Source organism: Hyla sarda, unplaced genomic scaffold (genome assembly GCF_029499605.1).
Source record: "Hyla sarda isolate aHylSar1 unplaced genomic scaffold, aHylSar1.hap1 scaffold_651, whole genome shotgun sequence".
NCBI classification, from domain to species: domain Eukaryota; kingdom Metazoa; phylum Chordata; class Amphibia; order Anura; family Hylidae; genus Hyla; species Hyla sarda.
This window is the reverse complement of record NW_026610666.1, coordinates 15,457-33,090: the sequence shown is the minus strand read 5'-3', so window position 1 is coordinate 33,090 and position 17,634 is coordinate 15,457. Positions and strand designations below refer to the sequence as shown.

The following is a 17,634-nucleotide window of genomic DNA, read 5'->3' as shown; positions in this document are numbered from 1 at the left end:
CACAGGTGTGCTGGCTACTCAAATGATCCAATTAAGGAGGCCATTTAGTCAGCAGCAGCAGAAGTCCTGTGCCTGGACGCTCCAACAGCGGCCAGACACAAGCAGAAGCAGAAGCAGCAGAAGCAGCAGCAGCACCACCTTTTGTTTTTTGGCTGCAGCAGCAGCAAGGCCCACAGGGCTGGCTAGCTGGCTAGCCAGCAAGCAGGTAGCAATGAAAGTAGGAATCTTTCTTTTTAACCCTGTAAGGGGGTGGTGCACTGTACCCGAAGATACTGCCATATCGGGTCAATGCATAGGGTGACGGAAGCAAGCTTCGAAATCGGCCCCCGTTCTCAAAAATCCATTTAATATATGGTCCCCAGATAGGGGACGTATCAGATATTAAACTGATAAGAACAGATACTACACTTGATCTTAGCCAAAAGGCCGAGAAGCGATAACCGTGAAAGGGGCGGGCCCAACAAGGTGCCCTTCATGGGCACTATCACTGCTTGCTGTCAGGGAGGCTGCCAGACAATTTTCCATGCACACTCTGGGCTGGGGGGCAGTCAACCACCAGTACACACAGCAGAACCTAAACCCATACCATTATTGCTAAGCAGCAAGACAGGGGCCCATTGCACTCCCACGGGGCCTTTTTAAATGCAATCCATAACCCGGATTTGCCAGGAACCCTTCTTACTCCTCCTACTTGCATGTGACACTGGGCTTAGGATCTGCATAGGAAACACACACACAAGCACACACCTACCTTTGTTGCCTGCAGATGCCTCCTTGGCTGTCCCCAAACGGTATCAAACCAACACCCACGGGAAGCTGTAAGCATAGAGGACATGCCTGCACCCCATTGGACTTACCTGTGTGGGTTAAACCCGGGTTATTTGACAACCTATGGCGGTGATGGTTCTGCTCAGGCAGAGCAGTGCTGATGCTCCTCATAAAGCTGTCGCTGCTGTGAAGGTTCTAGGTGACATCACAAATCCCTATGGTTACATACACAACAAAGCTGGGTTGTTGTTGTTTACACTCTGCAAGGCCTGTGGAAGTGAGTGACATCATAGCACTGTAGTTCTGAGGGTTCTAGATGGATGCAACAATCTCCTGTTGCTTCTATGAAGGCCATAATAGACGACATCACCAAACAGCTCCATAGTCACATACACAGCAAAGGAGAGATGTTGTTTACACCTAGTGATGTCAGTGGTATTGAGTGACATCACAGCACAGTGCTAAGGCTCCTGGGCCTGGACACAGCAGCGGCTGCAATATCTCAACGGAGAATACGTTTATATATATGTGTGTGTGTGCGCGTATATATATATATATATATATATATATATATATATATATATATATATATTTCTCCGCCGAAATCACTTTTAAACCCATTTCCACCTTTTTTTCCCTTCTCTTCCTCTTACTTTTTTTTCACGTTTTTTTACGTTTTTCTCCTTTTCGCCTCTTTTCTGGGCGTATTATTCTTCTTTTTCTTCTTTTTTTTCGTCTAATGCATACCCCATCAGTGCAGCAATGCTTATTCAATACCGCCAGCAGATGGAGACACTGGGGGATAATTTTCTAAGGATTTATACTGATTTTTCCTGTCTGAATTTGTCGCACAGAAAGTTGCAGGCCAAATATGTGTGACATTTCTGCGACTTTAGCTTCTAGAGCATTTTTACAACATTATACATAGGTGCTGAATACATAAAAAGCGACTGTTCAGCGACAGACAAGTCGCATCGGCTGAAAGTAGGCCAGAATGTCAGTCCATGTTGGAGCAGGTTTAGATACAGTCTAAAGTATAGATCTCAAAGTCTGTGCACAGAATTTAGCAAGGGCCTCGCACCTTCTGATGCATCAGGTAGGTGCACAATAGCATAGCCTAACCCTCTGTACTTTGGTCTATATTGATGCGGGACATAGACAGCCAGCTGATGACCAATCCATTAGTGCAATGGATGGCTGGAAGCATTTGTCTTTGCCTTTGCAATACCACAGAAGCAATGCATGGTCAATGTACAGCAATGACACACCTGTGTGAACAGCCAGGAGACCCCCCCCCCCCCCCATGTTATGTTACATAGTTACATAGTTAGTACGGTCGAAAAAAGACATATGTCCATCAAGTTCAACCAGGGAATTAAGGGGTAGGGGTGTGGCGCGATATTGGGGAAGGGATGAGATTTTATATTTCTTCATAAGCATTAATCTTATTTTGTCAATTAGGAACATTCAGCACCCACCCGCTATCAAGGCAGCTGCCTATCATGTCATGCCCTACCTGCACAGGTGTGCTGGCTACTCAAATGATCCAATTAAGGAGGCCATTTAGTCAGCAGCAGCAGAAGTCCTGTGCCTGGACGCTCCAACAGCGGCCAGACACAAGCAGAAGCAGAAGCAGCAGAAGCAGCAGCAGCACCACCTTTTGTTTTTTGGCTGCAGCAGCAGCAAGGCCCACAGGGCTGGCTAGCTGGCTAGCCAGCAAGCAGGTAGCAATGAAAGTAGGAATCTTTCTTTTTAACCCTGTAAGGGGGTGGTGCACTGTACCCGAAGATACTGCCATATCGGGTCAATGCATAGGGCGACGGAAGCAAGCTTCGAAATCGGCCCCCGTTCTCAAAAATCCATTTAATATATGGTCCCCAGATAGGGGACGTATCAGATATTAAACTGATAAGAACAGATTTTTTTTTTTTTTTTTTTTTTTTTTAAAGCCGAGGAACGTGCTTTCGATTCACCCAAAGTGCAAGAAAAGTGCAAACGTGTTACACTAAAAAAACGTGCACAAAGGATGCGGTCTATCGCAAGCCCTTCTCCGATAGGAGAGAGGCCCCCCAACAAACCTTACCCTTCGCCTCCGGACCAAAAGGTACCTGCGAGGTTCCAGGTTCGATGTCCCTTTTCGCCGAAGCTACTAGGGGACCACAAATGCTCCCGGCATCCCCCTTGGCGTTTGCCAAGGTATCTGCCCGCAGAGCCGATTACGGTAGGTACCCTGCCAAAGCAGGAGTACCTGGGGTGTTTGCAGGGAGGTGCGGAACCTAATGGCCACACACACCTCCCCTAGACCGCCAGGAGGGACACCCAGAAGGGCTACCGCATCCTGACATCCTGTGAACACACAACACGCAAAAAGTGACACAGTGAGACAAAAAAAGAAATAAATAAGTGAATGTGTGCAGATATACTGCCCGGACATCCGGCCGGATCTATAAAAATTTCTCTGATCCTAGCCAGAAGGCCGGGAATCAAGAGGTGAGTGCCACAAGGTGAAGAGATTATGGTGCCCGTGCTTCAACTCAGTGAGCCTATTCTCCCAGTGAGTTTCGGCACCTCGGGGTCACCACTCCCCGAGGCACAAAAGTACCTCGGCTCTAGACCCTCTCAGCCTCATGGCGAGACCCGGAGGGAACAGGTCACATCGGGGCAGCCGTCGAGCTGATTCCTCAGAACCAGCCCCGGAAAGCCCTGGTACACCTGCATCCTCCATGCAGCACCCATCCCCACCAGCATGAAAACTGATAAGAACAGATACTACACTTGATCTTAGCCAAAAGGCCGAGAAGCGATAACCGTGAAAGGGGCGGGCCCAACAAGGTGCCCTTCATGGGCACTATCACTGCTTGCTGTCAGGGAGGCTGCCAGACAATTTTCCATGCACACTCTGGGCTGGGGGGCAGTCAACCACCAGTACACACAGCAGAACCTAAACCCATACCATTATTGCTAAGCAGCAAGACAGGGGCCCATTGCACTCCCACGGGGCCTTTTTAAATGCAATCCATAACCCGGATTTGCCAGGAACCCTTCTTACTCCTCCTACTTGCATGTGACACTGGGCTTAGGATCTGCATAGGAAACACACACACAAGCACACACCTACCTTTGTTGCCTGCAGATGCCTCCTTGGCTGTCCCCAAACGGTATCAAACCAACACCCACGGGAAGCTGTAAGCATAGAGGACATGCCTGCACCCCATTGGACTTACCTGTGTGGGTTAAACCCGGGTTATTTGACAACCTATGGCGGTGATGGTTCTGCTCAGGCAGAGCAGTGCTGATGCTCCTCATAAAGCTGTCGCTGCTGTGAAGGTTCTAGGTGACATCACAAATCCCTATGGTTACATACACAACAAAGCTGGGTTGTTGTTGTTTACACTCTGCAAGGCCTGTGGAAGTGAGTGACATCATAGCACTGTAGTTCTGAGGGTTCTAGATGGATGCAACAATCTCCTGTTGCTTCTATGAAGGCCATAATAGACGACATCACCAAACAGCTCCATAGTCACATACACAGCAAAGGAGAGATGTTGTTTACACCTAGTGATGTCAGTGGTATTGAGTGACATCACAGCACAGTGCTAAGGCTCCTGGGCCTGGACACAGCAGCGGCTGCAATATCTCAACGGAGAATACGTTTATATATATGTGTGTGTGTGCGCGTATATATATATATATATATATATATATATATATATATATATATATATATTTCTCCGCCGAAATCACTTTTAAACCCATTTCCACCTTTTTTTCCCTTCTCTTCCTCTTACTTTTTTTTCACGTTTTTTTACGTTTTTCTCCTTTTCGCCTCTTTTCTGGGCGTATTATTCTTCTTTTTCTTCTTTTTTTTCGTCTAATGCATACCCCATCAGTGCAGCAATGCTTATTCAATACCGCCAGCAGATGGAGACACTGGGGGATAATTTTCTAAGGATTTATACTGATTTTTCCTGTCTGAATTTGTCGCACAGAAAGTTGCAGGCCAAATATGTGTGACATTTCTGCGACTTTAGCTTCTAGAGCATTTTTACAACATTATACATAGGTGCTGAATACATAAAAAGCGACTGTTCAGCGACAGACAAGTCGCATCGGCTGAAAGTAGGCCAGAATGTCAGTCCATGTTGGAGCAGGTTTAGATACAGTCTAAAGTATAGATCTCAAAGTCTGTGCACAGAATTTAGCAAGGGCCTCGCACCTTCTGATGCATCAGGTAGGTGCACAATAGCATAGCCTAACCCTCTGTACTTTGGTCTATATTGATGCGGGACATAGACAGCCAGCTGATGACCAATCCATTAGTGCAATGGATGGCTGGAAGCATTTGTCTTTGCCTTTGCAATACCACAGAAGCAATGCATGGTCAATGTACAGCAATGACACACCTGTGTGAACAGCCAGGAGACCCCCCCCCCCCCCCCATGTTATGTTACATAGTTACATAGTTAGTACGGTCGAAAAAAGACATATGTCCATCAAGTTCAACCAGGGAATTAAGGGGTAGGGGTGTGGCGCGATATTGGGGAAGGGATGAGATTTTATATTTCTTCATAAGCATTAATCTTATTTTGTCAATTAGGAACATTCAGCACCCACCCGCTATCAAGGCAGCTGCCTATCATGTCATGCCCTACCTGCACAGGTGTGCTGGCTACTCAAATGATCCAATTAAGGAGGCCATTTAGTCAGCAGCAGCAGAAGTCCTGTGCCTGGACGCTCCAACAGCGGCCAGACACAAGCAGAAGCAGAAGCAGCAGAAGCAGCAGCAGCACCACCTTTTGTTTTTTGGCTGCAGCAGCAGCAAGGCCCACAGAGCTGGCTAGCCAGCAAGCAGGTAGCAATGAAAGTAGGAATCTTTCTTTTTAACCCTGTAAGGGGGTGGTGCACTGTACCCGAAGATACTGCCATATCGGGTCAATGCATAGGGCGACGGAAGCAAGCTTCGAAATCGGCCCCCGTTCTCAAAAATCCATTTAATATATGGTCCCCAGATAGGGGACGTATCAGATATTAAACTGATAAGAACAGATACTACACTTGATCTTAGCCAAAAGGCCGAGAAGCGATAACCGTGAAAGGGGCGGGCCCAACAAGGTGCCCTTCATGGGCACTATCACTGCTTGCTGTCAGGGAGGCTGCCAGACAATTTTCCATGCACACTCTGGGCTGGGGGGCAGTCAACCACCAGTACACACAGCAGAACCTAAACCCATACCATTATTGCTAAGCAGCAAGACAGGGGCCCATTGCACTCCCACGGGGCCTTTTTAAATGCAATCCATAACCCGGATTTGCCAGGAACCCTTCTTACTCCTCCTACTTGCATGTGACACTGGGCTTAGGATCTGCATAGGAAACACACACACAAGCACACACCTACCTTTGTTGCCTGCAGATGCCTCCTTGGCTGTCCCCAAACGGTATCAAACCAACACCCACGGGAAGCTGTAAGCATAGAGGACATGCCTGCACCCCATTGGACTTACCTGTGTGGGTTAAACCCGGGTTATTTGACAACCTATGGCGGTGATGGTTCTGCTCAGGCAGAGCAGTGCTGATGCTCCTCATAAAGCTGTCGCTGCTGTGAAGGTTCTAGGTGACATCACAAATCCCTATGGTTACATACACAACAAAGCTGGGTTGTTGTTGTTTACACTCTGCAAGGCCTGTGGAAGTGAGTGACATCATAGCACTGTAGTTCTGAGGGTTCTAGATGGATGCAACAATCTCCTGTTGCTTCTATGAAGGCCATAATAGACGACATCACCAAACAGCTCCATAGTCACATACACAGCAAAGGAGAGATGTTGTTTACACCTAGTGATGTCAGTGGTATTGAGTGACATCACAGCACAGTGCTAAGGCTCCTGGGCCTGGACACAGCAGCGGCTGCAATATCTCAACGGAGAATACGTTTATATATATGTGTGTGTGTGCGCGTATATATATATATATATATATATATATATATATATATATATATATTTCTCCGCCGAAATCACTTTTAAACCCATTTCCACCTTTTTTTCCCTTCTCTTCCTCTTACTTTTTTTTCACGTTTTTTTACGTTTTTCTCCTTTTCGCCTCTTTTCTGGGCGTATTATTATTCTTTTTCTTCTTTTTTTTCGTCTAATGCATACCCCATCAGTGCAGCAATGCTTATTCAATACCGCCAGCAGATGGAGACACTGGGGGATAATTTTCTAAGGATTTATACTGATTTTTCCTGTCTGAATTTGTCGCACAGAAAGTTGCAGGCCAAATATGTGTGACATTTCTGCGACTTTAGCTTCTAGAGCATTTTTACAACATTATACATAGGTGCTGAATACATAAAAAGCGACTGTTCAGCGACAGACAAGTCGCATCGGCTGAAAGTAGGCCAGAATGTCAGTCCATGTTGGAGCAGGTTTAGATACAGTCTAAAGTATAGATCTCAAAGTCTGTGCACAGAATTTAGCAAGGGCCTCGCACCTTCTGATGCATCAGGTAGGTGCACAATAGCATAGCCTAACCCTCTGTACTTTGGTCTATATTGATGCGGGACATAGACAGCCAGCTGATGACCAATCCATTAGTGCAATGGATGGCTGGAAGCATTTGTCTTTGCCTTTGCAATACCACAGAAGCAATGCATGGTCAATGTACAGCAATGACACACCTGTGTGAACAGCCAGGAGACCCCCCCCCCCCCCCCCCCCATGTTATGTTACATAGTTACATAGTTAGTACGGTCGAAAAAAGACATATGTCCATCATGTTCAACCAGGGAATTAAGGGGTAGGGGTGTGGCGCGATATTGGGGAAGGGATGAGATTTTATATTTCTTCATAAGCATTAATCTTATTTTGTCAATTAGGAACATTCAGCACCCACCCGCTATCAAGGCAGCTGCCTATCATGTCATGCCCTACCTGCACAGGTGTGCTGGCTACTCAAATGATCCAATTAAGGAGGCCATTTAGTCAGCAGCAGCAGAAGTCCTGTGCCTGGACGCTCCAACAGCGGCCAGACACAAGCAGAAGCAGAAGCAGCAGAAGCAGCACCTTTTGTTTTTTGGCTGCAGCAGCAGCAAGGCCCACAGGGCTGGCTAGCTGGCTAGCCAGCAAGCAGGTAGCAATGAAAGTAGGAATCTTTCTTTTTAACCCTGTAAGGGGGTGGTGCACTGTACCCGAAGATACTGCCATATCGGGTCAATGCATAGGGCGACGGAAGCAAGCTTCGAAATCGGCCCCCGTTCTCAAAAATCCATTTAATATATGGTCCCCAGATAGGGGACGTATCAGATATTAAACTGATAAGAACAGATTTTTTTTTTTTTTTTTTTTTTTAAACCCTCAGATAAGGGATGAAAGTACTCAAAACAATACTTTCAAAACTGGCATTACAAACTTTCTGTAACACACAACCCTCTCATCATCGGGAACTTTATTTATAATCAAAAACAGACAAAATTACAAGTACATGAAAAACATCAAGATAAATCAACAGAATGAATCCATTTTTTCGTTTTCCAAATACCCTCCGCATCAATCCCACCCCTCCTAGCATCCCACAAATAACACAAATAAAGCTTTCCTAACACCATCCTCACACTATTATTTACACTTATTTCCTTTCTCAAAAACAAATAAACATTCCGAACATCCCATAAGACTTCTTTAATACACGACAACAATAACCACAACACTCTTTCATTCTGACCACCACTCACACATAATCCAAACATCATCATTTCATAATACAAAAATTCCACACCTGTTAATTCCTTGCACAAAGGCCCAAGTTTTCTCACAACCTCACGAGCATACTTACAATTCCAAAAAAGATGAATAACACTTTCAAAACCATTACAATTCTCCCTAGGACACACATCACATCTCACCAAACCCCTTGCTTTCTGAAACTCTCTCACTGGCAACACCCCATGCAAACTTTGCCATACAATCTCCTTTTGCTTATTAGACATACCATCCATCCTCACTTTCTTCCAAACTTTTTCCACATCCGCTCCTCTCACAGAATTAATATTACATACAACCTCTTTACTCTCAATCATTTTCATCAACAAACGTTTATTCTTCAAAACACTCACCTCTTCTTCTATCAACTCAAATTTCTCCAAAAACCTCACAACCCACTCATACCATTTAGGAACCTCAAAAGCAATAGGCCTATTCAAATCCCTCTCACACCACTTCAACCTGACAAAAAATCTACCAGCCAGAAATCTTGTCATACAGGACACCTTTCTATCACTCCCAATAATAGCTAAAATAAAAACTAAAATATTCACTCCAAAGTACACCTCCAAATTTGGAAAACTCATACCACCCTTCTTCCAATTTTTCACCACTATTTCTCTCCTCAACCTCTCAACTTTAGAACCCCAAAAAAAGACAAACAGAACCCTGTTCAAGCTCCTCAAACCCATATAATGGGGAGGAAAAATCATAGCAACATACAGAAAAATTGGTAACACAACACTTTTAATAACTACAATCTTCCCAATGAAGGAAAGACTTCTCAAACTCCAATAATTTAGACGCAACTCCACCTTCTTTTTCGCCTCCTCCCAACTCTCTTTCCCATCCAAATCGTCACTAAACTTAATCCCCAACACTTTAATAGACCCCTCCACAACATTCACCCCAACATCTCTACTTAATCTACTCTCACCAAAACACTTACATTCACTCTTTAACCAATTAACCTTAAAAGCAGATGCACCACAAAAAATAGACACTAAAAGTTTCACCCTCCTCACAGCGGACTCAGAATCACACAGGACACATACATCATCCATATAAGCATTAACTTTAAACTCCCTTCCATCACTACCAGGAATGCGTACACCTCTCACTATCTTATCCCTCCTAATCATACATACCAGAGGCTCAATAGCACATATAAATGCCACTGGTGATAAAGGACACCCCTGCCTAACCCCTGAGAACACATTCACTCTTCTCCCCACACATCCATTAACAAGCATCCTACTATATATTTTGTCATACAAACTCCTAACTCTCCACACAAAGTCACTCGGAAAACCCATACGCAACAACACCCTGAACAAGAAACTATGAGACAGCCTATCATACGCTTTTTCAAAATCTAATGACAACAAACACACATCTTGCTTCCTACTCTTACAATCCCACAAACAATCTCTCAACAAACACAAACTCTCCTGTATACGACGTCCAGGCACAGCACAAAACTGATCATCACCCACCACGCTTTCAACAACATCTCTCATCCGATTGGCAATAATTTTCGCATAGATCTTATAATCACAATTAAGTAATGTAATTGGACGCCAATTCTTTAAACTTTTTAAATCCCCTTTTTTCGGAATCAGCACAACCACACCCCCACGCATACTCTCCGCAACCTCCATATTCTCCCACATAAACTGACACACTTCAACTACATCCTTCCCCACCACATTCCATAACAACCGATAAAATTCCACAGGCAAACCATCCTCACCTGGAGTCTTATTTGCTGACATTTTCTGCACTACATCCCAAACTTCCTCACTTGATATACCACGCATAACAAAAGCCTGCTCAGCCTCTCCAAGTTTCCTTTCCAACACACTCAATACCTCATTCTCCAAATTCTCATCCCTCCACTTCTCTCCATACAATTCTTCATAAAAAACTGCAACTTCCTCACTCACACCATCACCAGACACAACACTACCATCCTCTTTCACAATCACATCAATAACCGGCTTTTTTGAAAAAACTTTTTTGAAAAAATAACGTGAACATTTTTCATCATGTTCCCTCTTATCTAATTTAGCTCTATACATAATACTCCTCCCTTTCTCCAACACAAACTCATTAATGTCCCTTTTAACACTCACAATTTCATTCTGAACATCCACACCACAGTCTCTCAATCTATACAAAAAGGATAGACGGGCATTTAACTTAACATATTGTTCCCTCTTAATAGCAGCAATTTTATAACCAAAAGACCTAAAAAAGGATTTTGTTTTCTTTTTAACCCATTCCCACCACAAAATAATGTTATCAAACTCACTTTTCCTTTCACGCCATTTTTTATATATGCATTCATACTGGTCTCTCACATCCACACTATCTAAATGTTTAATATTCATCTTCCACAAACCTCTCCCATACACAGCATTCTGACCCACATCAATCTCACACAGCAAAGACTCATGGTCCGAATAACAAACAGACCTCTGTCTGTAACTTAATGCATTAACATTCTCAGACAAAAAACAATAATCTAACTTAGAGTGAACATTCCCCCTATCTGCATGATAAGTGCATAAATTAGGACTAACTTTGCATAAATCCTGAATATCTTTAAACCTAAAATCTGAAACTAACTCAAATAATTTTCTTCCTGATATATCAAATGCTTTCTTACATAAGTCCACATTCATATCTCCAACTAAAATAATAGGTATTTTACCTTGAACATAAAATTTTAATTTCTCAAACAAATTTTTTCTTTCATTTTTGCATGCAGAAGCATACACATTTATAACACGAAACATAATACCTTTATAACATAAATTAACAGAAATACACCTACCAGGCTCAATAACTAAATAACTTTCAACAGAAATTTCAGGTGATTTAATTAAAACACCCACACCATCATTCTTATTCACTGAACTCCCAGACCACACACACCGACCATACACCCATTCATCCTGACTTACTGCGAACTCAATACCACATTCCTGCAAACAGAAAATTGAAGCATTCTCTTGTGCTAAAAAACTTAAAATAGCAGCTCTCCTAGCCTTATTTTTAAATACTCTCACATTTTGAGAACAAATAATAATGCTCATAACTATATACAAACACAAAGCAGGTATAACATAACCATTAGAAAATAGGTGATTCACTACCTGATATCATTTGCATATCAAGTCCCGGCAAACCTATTGAGAACACATAGTAAAACACAAAGCAGGTATAACAAAGTCATTAGAAAACAGGTGCTTCACCACCTGATAACATTTCATATCAAGTCCCGGCATATCTATTCACCACTTTCAGCAGTCTCCATAATGTCCGTTTCCAGCACTTCAAATGTGTTCCTGGTTTCTGGCGCCAAATTCGTACTCTCCTCACCACGTCTTTTTTTGGCGGACTTCCCACCATGCACCAGCTTGAAGCCATCATTATTTTCATCCTGGACATTATGTTTCCCACCACCCTCCCTGTTACACAAACTAGTCTCTCCAGAGGACTGAAACTCCTCTATGTTAGCAGGATCAGAGGGATGAACAGATTCAGCTGTGTGAACAGGGCTCTGCACTCCCTCAATCACCTCCTCCAGCTTCCTAAAGGCATCAGCCACCGCAACTTGTACATCCACAGGTTTCTGAGGAATAACTTTCAGTTTTTGAGGGGCCAACTTCCTCACAATTTCCTCCCCTCTTGCAGCACTTGCATAGCTTGGTCTTTTTGTACCAGGACAGTCTTTATAAACATGCCCTTCCTCACGGCACAGGTCACATTTTTTTGTGTTGGGGCAACTCCCCGCATGGTGACCAGTACCATTACAGTTCCGGCACACCTGTCCCTTAAGGCAGCTCTCTTTCACGTGGCCAAAAGAAAAACAATTGCGGCAATAATAAGGCTGTCCAGCATAGGATAAATATCCCCTATGTCCAGCAACTGAAAAACTAGCTGGGGGATGTTTAAAGCCACCAACACAACTGGGATCCACTTTCAGTTTCACAACAAATTTATATTTGCAATTAAAGATTCCCAGTACATTGGTCTGTTTTTCACCTCCACGCACAGAGTCACAATATTGGCGCAGAAAACTTTCAATTATAGCCACATCCGTGAAAGGGTTATAAACATGCACAAGGACAGTTTTTTCTTGAAACCCAAACAAAGGAGTAATCTTCACTCCCTCCATCATGGGGTCCTTGCTGAAATTTCTCAAACGTTCATAAACATCAAGGCACCTACCTTCCTGCTCAAAGGTGACCTCATAAGAACCCTTGCGAGGAGCCTCATTAACGCTGAATATTTCTGACTTGTCCACTCCAAGCTTCAGCATGATGATGTCCCGAACCAGGTAAACAACATTGTTCTTCACAGCACTTCCGGGATCCACCTCCAAACGAATGGTATTCTTCAGACCAGCCATCTCTCCAGGCAGAACTGTCGGCACGAAACCACAGAAAGAGAATCCCTTCCAGCAAACTGGGTAAACCCAGAGATCGCACCCTCAGGCGAGACCAAGGCAACTGCACTTGATCTTAGCCAAAAGGCAGAGAAGCGATAACCGTGAAAGGGGCGGGCCCAACAAGGTGCCCTTCATGGGCACTATCACTGCTTGCTGTCAGGGAGGCTGCCAGACAATTTTCCATGCACACTCTGGGCTGGGGGGCAGTCAACCACCAGTACACACAGCAGAACCTAAACCCATACCATTATTGCTAAGCAGCAAGACAGGGGCCCATTGCACTCCCACGGGGCCTTTTTAAATGCAATCCATAACCCGGATTTGCCAGGAACCCTTCTTACTCCTCCTACTTGCATGTGACACTGGGCTTAGGATCTGCATAGGAAACACACACACAAGCACACACCTACCTTTGTTGCCTGCAGATGCCTCCTTGGCTGTCCCCAAACGGTATCAAACCAACACCCACGGGAAGCTGTAAGCATAGAGGACATGCCTGCACCCCATTGGACTTACCTGTGTGGGTTAAACCCGGGTTATTTGACAACCTATGGCGGTGATGGTTCTGCTCAGGCAGAGCAGTGCTGATGCTCCTCATAAAGCTGTCGCTGCTGTGAAGGTTCTAGGTGACATCACAAATCCCTATGGTTACATACACAACAAAGCTGGGTTGTTGTTGTTTACACTCTGCAAGGCCTGTGGAAGTGAGTGACATCATAGCACTGTAGTTCTGAGGGTTCTAGATGGATGCAACAATCTCCTGTTGCTTCTATGAAGGCCATAATAGACGACATCACCAAACAGCTCCATAGTCACATACACAGCAAAGGAGAGATGTTGTTTACACCTAGTGATGTCAGTGGTATTGAGTGACATCACAGCACAGTGCTAAGGCTCCTGGGCCTGGACACAGCAGCGGCTGCAATATCTCAACGGAGAATACGTTTATATATATGTGTGTGTGTGCGCGTATATATATATATATATATATATATATATATATATATATATATATTTCTCCGCCGAAATCACTTTTAAACCCATTTCCACCTTTTTTTCCCTTCTCTTCCTCTTACTTTTTTTTCACGTTTTTTTACGTTTTTCTCCTTTTCGCCTCTTTTCTGGGCGTATTATTCTTCTTTTTCTTCTTTTTTTTCGTCTAATGCATACCCCATCAGTGCAGCAATGCTTATTCAATACCGCCAGCAGATGGAGACACTGGGGGATAATTTTCTAAGGATTTATACTGATTTTTCCTGTCTGAATTTGTCGCACAGAAAGTTGCAGGCCAAATATGTGTGACATTTCTGCGACTTTAGCTTCTAGAGCATTTTTACAACATTATACATAGGTGCTGAATACATAAAAAGCGACTGTTCAGCGACAGACAAGTCGCATCGGCTGAAAGTAGGCCAGAATGTCAGTCCATGTTGGAGCAGGTTTAGATACAGTCTAAAGTATAGATCTCAAAGTCTGTGCACAGAATTTAGCAAGGGCCTCGCACCTTCTGATGCATCAGGTAGGTGCACAATAGCATAGCCTAACCCTCTGTACTTTGGTCTATATTGATGCGGGACATAGACAGCCAGCTGATGACCAATCCATTAGTGCAATGGATGGCTGGAAGCATTTGTCTTTGCCTTTGCAATACCACAGAAGCAATGCATGGTCAATGTACAGCAATGACACACCTGTGTGAACAGCCAGGAGACCCCCCCCCCCATGTTATGTTACATAGTTACATAGTTAGTACGGTCGAAAAAAGACATATGTCCATCAAGTTCAACCAGGGAATTAAGGGGTAGGGGTGTGGCGCGATATTGGGGAAGGGATGAGATTTTATATTTCTTCATAAGCATTAATCTTATTTTGTCAATTAGGAACATTCAGCACCCACCCGCTATCAAGGCAGCTGCCTATCATGTCATGCCCTACCTGCACAGGTGTGCTGGCTACTCAAATGATCCAATTAAGGAGGCCATTTAGTCAGCAGCAGCAGAAGTCCTGTGCCTGGACGCTCCAACAGCGGCCAGACACAAGCAGAAATAAAGACAAAAAAGACAACCGGGAGGCAGCGCCTCGTGTATTACCCTTGGCAGGTGAGGGAACCAAAAAGTATGCTGAATGTACACCCAGGACTTAAGTCAGGGTGGCCGCTCACCTTAAAGTAGAAGAATTGCGCATATCACCCCTTGATTGGGGTACCAGATAGAGTTGGATGAGCTGCCGAGCCTGATGGTCACAGGAGCGTGTCAACGCCCTGTAGAAACTGGAATACTTGTGAGAAAAAAGACCAATGGATCCAGGCGCTGCTCTATCCAGGTATACACAGGATGCAGGTAAGTGTTCTTAATCAAGCAATTTTATTGAACACAAAACAACAAAAGGATCATGACGCGTTTCGGGGTAAATTCCCCTTCCTCAGATGATCTAGGTGCTGCTACAACAAGCACCCTTTATATAATGGCAAGGTGGAGGAGGTACAGGTCAGGAAGGGGTGGGCTGAATGTGATGTCACATCCAGTCCACTTACAAAAAACTTAATTTACATGTAGAAACAGCAGAAAATAATTATTGTCTAAAACATACAGGTGTGCGTTCGATTATGATAATATAACGCAATATAAACAGTACTAAGTGATATAACATGGGTGGAATCGGCAATGTGACAAACACATGCGGGAGCTCTGACGAGGTAAACAACATAGCCATGTGGCTGAAAATAAACATAAACAATGGCATCGGTCTACTGTAAGGCGCTCCACTCGCAGCACGCACCGGCATAGCAGTGACAGGAGTATCCACGGACGCGTTGCCAAGCAGACGTCTCTGAACGGAAAACAACCAATCACAGTCCACAGGGCGCGGCTTGCAGCGGAGCGCCCAACATAGTGAGTAAACAACATAGGGAACAACACCATCTATGGAAGAAAAAGGTAAAATAAATACAAAAATAAATAAATGAAATGAAGGCAAGAGATATAAGTAATCCACAATATCCCATGTTAAAGGGTGGGAATAAAAAAAAAAAAAAAAAAAAAATTAAAAAAAAATTAAAAAAATAATAATAATAAAAAAAAAAAACGCCTTAGGATGTCCATATCGGGCGTTTCTAACAGCAACAACCACAAACTAAAATGTACCTTCTGAACACACATAATAAATTATTTAACACGCCAGAATAAATTAATTGATAGAAAATAATTAATAAAAAATGCGATGATCCCTATAAACAGTACATGATTACATAAAAAATGAATTGATATATATAAATACACAAAATAAATGTACATTAAAATACTAATAAAATTAAGTCTGGATCTTAATAATAAAATAGTATAAATAAGGAGTCAACGCTGTGACAGCTACTAACAAAATGTGATGATAAATACTTAGACAAAAGGCGTCCCCATCCAGTATGTCTACACAATCATATACCCATATCTAAAAGATTTAAAAAAATAAAAAAAAAAAAATAAAAAAAAAAAAAATATAAAAAAATAAAAAAATAAAATAATGATAATTAATGGAAAAATAAAGCTATTAAGATGTTATAACCGCTGAATGTTGCAATATCACAAGGCAGTCTCCACCAACTCATTCAAACCAGACGGTACAAGGGTACGGAGTTTAAAGATCCAGAAATTCTCTCTCCTTCTCAATAAGCTGAATCTCTGGGAATTATCAAGTGCAATATTTTCTATAGCCTGAAGTTTCATGCAACTGAAATCAGACTGATGGTGGGTCAGCAGATGCCGAGATACACTATGCAAGGTGAACCCTAAATTTGCATTGCTACGATGTTTGTTGATCCTCTCCCTGAGGCATTGGGTAGTACGACCCACGTACTGTAGGCCACATGGACACTCAAGGAGATAAACAACAAACCGTGTGGAGCAATTAATGAATGTTTTAGTTTTAAAACTTTCATGGGAGACAGTGGAAACAAATGTTTTACTGCGACTCACAATTGAGTCGCAGCACTTACATCTGTTGTGTCCACATTTAAACGTCCCAACTGTGGTTAAAAAGGTCTCTGAAACCTTCTTGGGTGCCTTTAGTCTACTTGGCGCTAAAATATTCTTTAAAGTGCGGCCTCTTCTGAAAGTGATGCCAGGCTTAGGTGGTAGTAATGAATTCAAAAAAGGATCCTTACATAAAACATGCCAATGTGTATTAAAAATGTTCCTAATGGCCTGATGGTCCTGATTAAAAGTAGTAATAAAGTTGCCCGCCCAATCGGGTACAGTTTTTTGTTCCGTATGCTCAGTTATATCTTTTGGAACAAGACACTCTTTTTGGGTTAGGGGTCTGGCTCTATCAAGTGACGCTTTAACCAGTTTCCTTGGATATCTTTTAGCAGCAAATCTTGCTTCTAGTGTTTTACTTTGCTTATCAAAGTCGCTCTGAAGGGTACAGTTTCTACGGATCCTTTTAAACTGTCCGAAAGGGATATTAGTCAGCCATTTTTTAAAATGGGCACTACCAAAATCTAAGTAACTATTACTATCTACCGCTTTAAAGTGCGTCTTAGTGTGCAGTTTTTTGGACTCATCATGAAAGACTACCACATCTAGGAATTCTGCATGGTTATTGTAAACAGACTGCGTAAAATTAAGGCCCCATTGATTTAAATTAAGATCCGTT

The 17,634-nt window shown here is 43.2% G+C and overlaps 4 non-coding genes and 1 pseudogene across 4 annotated transcripts; all 5 read right to left on the bottom strand.

The window, feature by feature from the left end:
• Positions 1-247: 247 nt before the first annotated feature.
• LOC130342532 (U2 spliceosomal RNA) lies at positions 248-438 on the bottom strand. Its single transcript, XR_008882157.1, has one exon. It is a non-coding gene; the product is annotated as a U2 spliceosomal RNA (small nuclear RNA).
• Positions 439-2,534: 2,096 nt separating this feature from the next.
• Positions 2,535-2,722, bottom strand: LOC130342552 (U2 spliceosomal RNA). The gene has a single exon (XR_008882173.1). It is a non-coding gene; the product is annotated as a U2 spliceosomal RNA (small nuclear RNA).
• A 691-nt stretch (positions 2,723-3,413) lies between these two features.
• LOC130342494 (U2 spliceosomal RNA) lies at positions 3,414-3,573 on the bottom strand (annotated as a pseudogene).
• A 2,089-nt stretch (positions 3,574-5,662) lies between these two features.
• Positions 5,663-5,853, bottom strand: LOC130342550 (U2 spliceosomal RNA). The gene has a single exon (XR_008882171.1). It is a non-coding gene; the product is annotated as a U2 spliceosomal RNA (small nuclear RNA).
• Positions 5,854-7,941: 2,088 nt separating this feature from the next.
• LOC130342542 (U2 spliceosomal RNA) lies at positions 7,942-8,136 on the bottom strand. The gene has a single exon (XR_008882166.1). It is a non-coding gene; the product is annotated as a U2 spliceosomal RNA (small nuclear RNA).
• Positions 8,137-17,634: the final 9,498 nt, after the last annotated feature.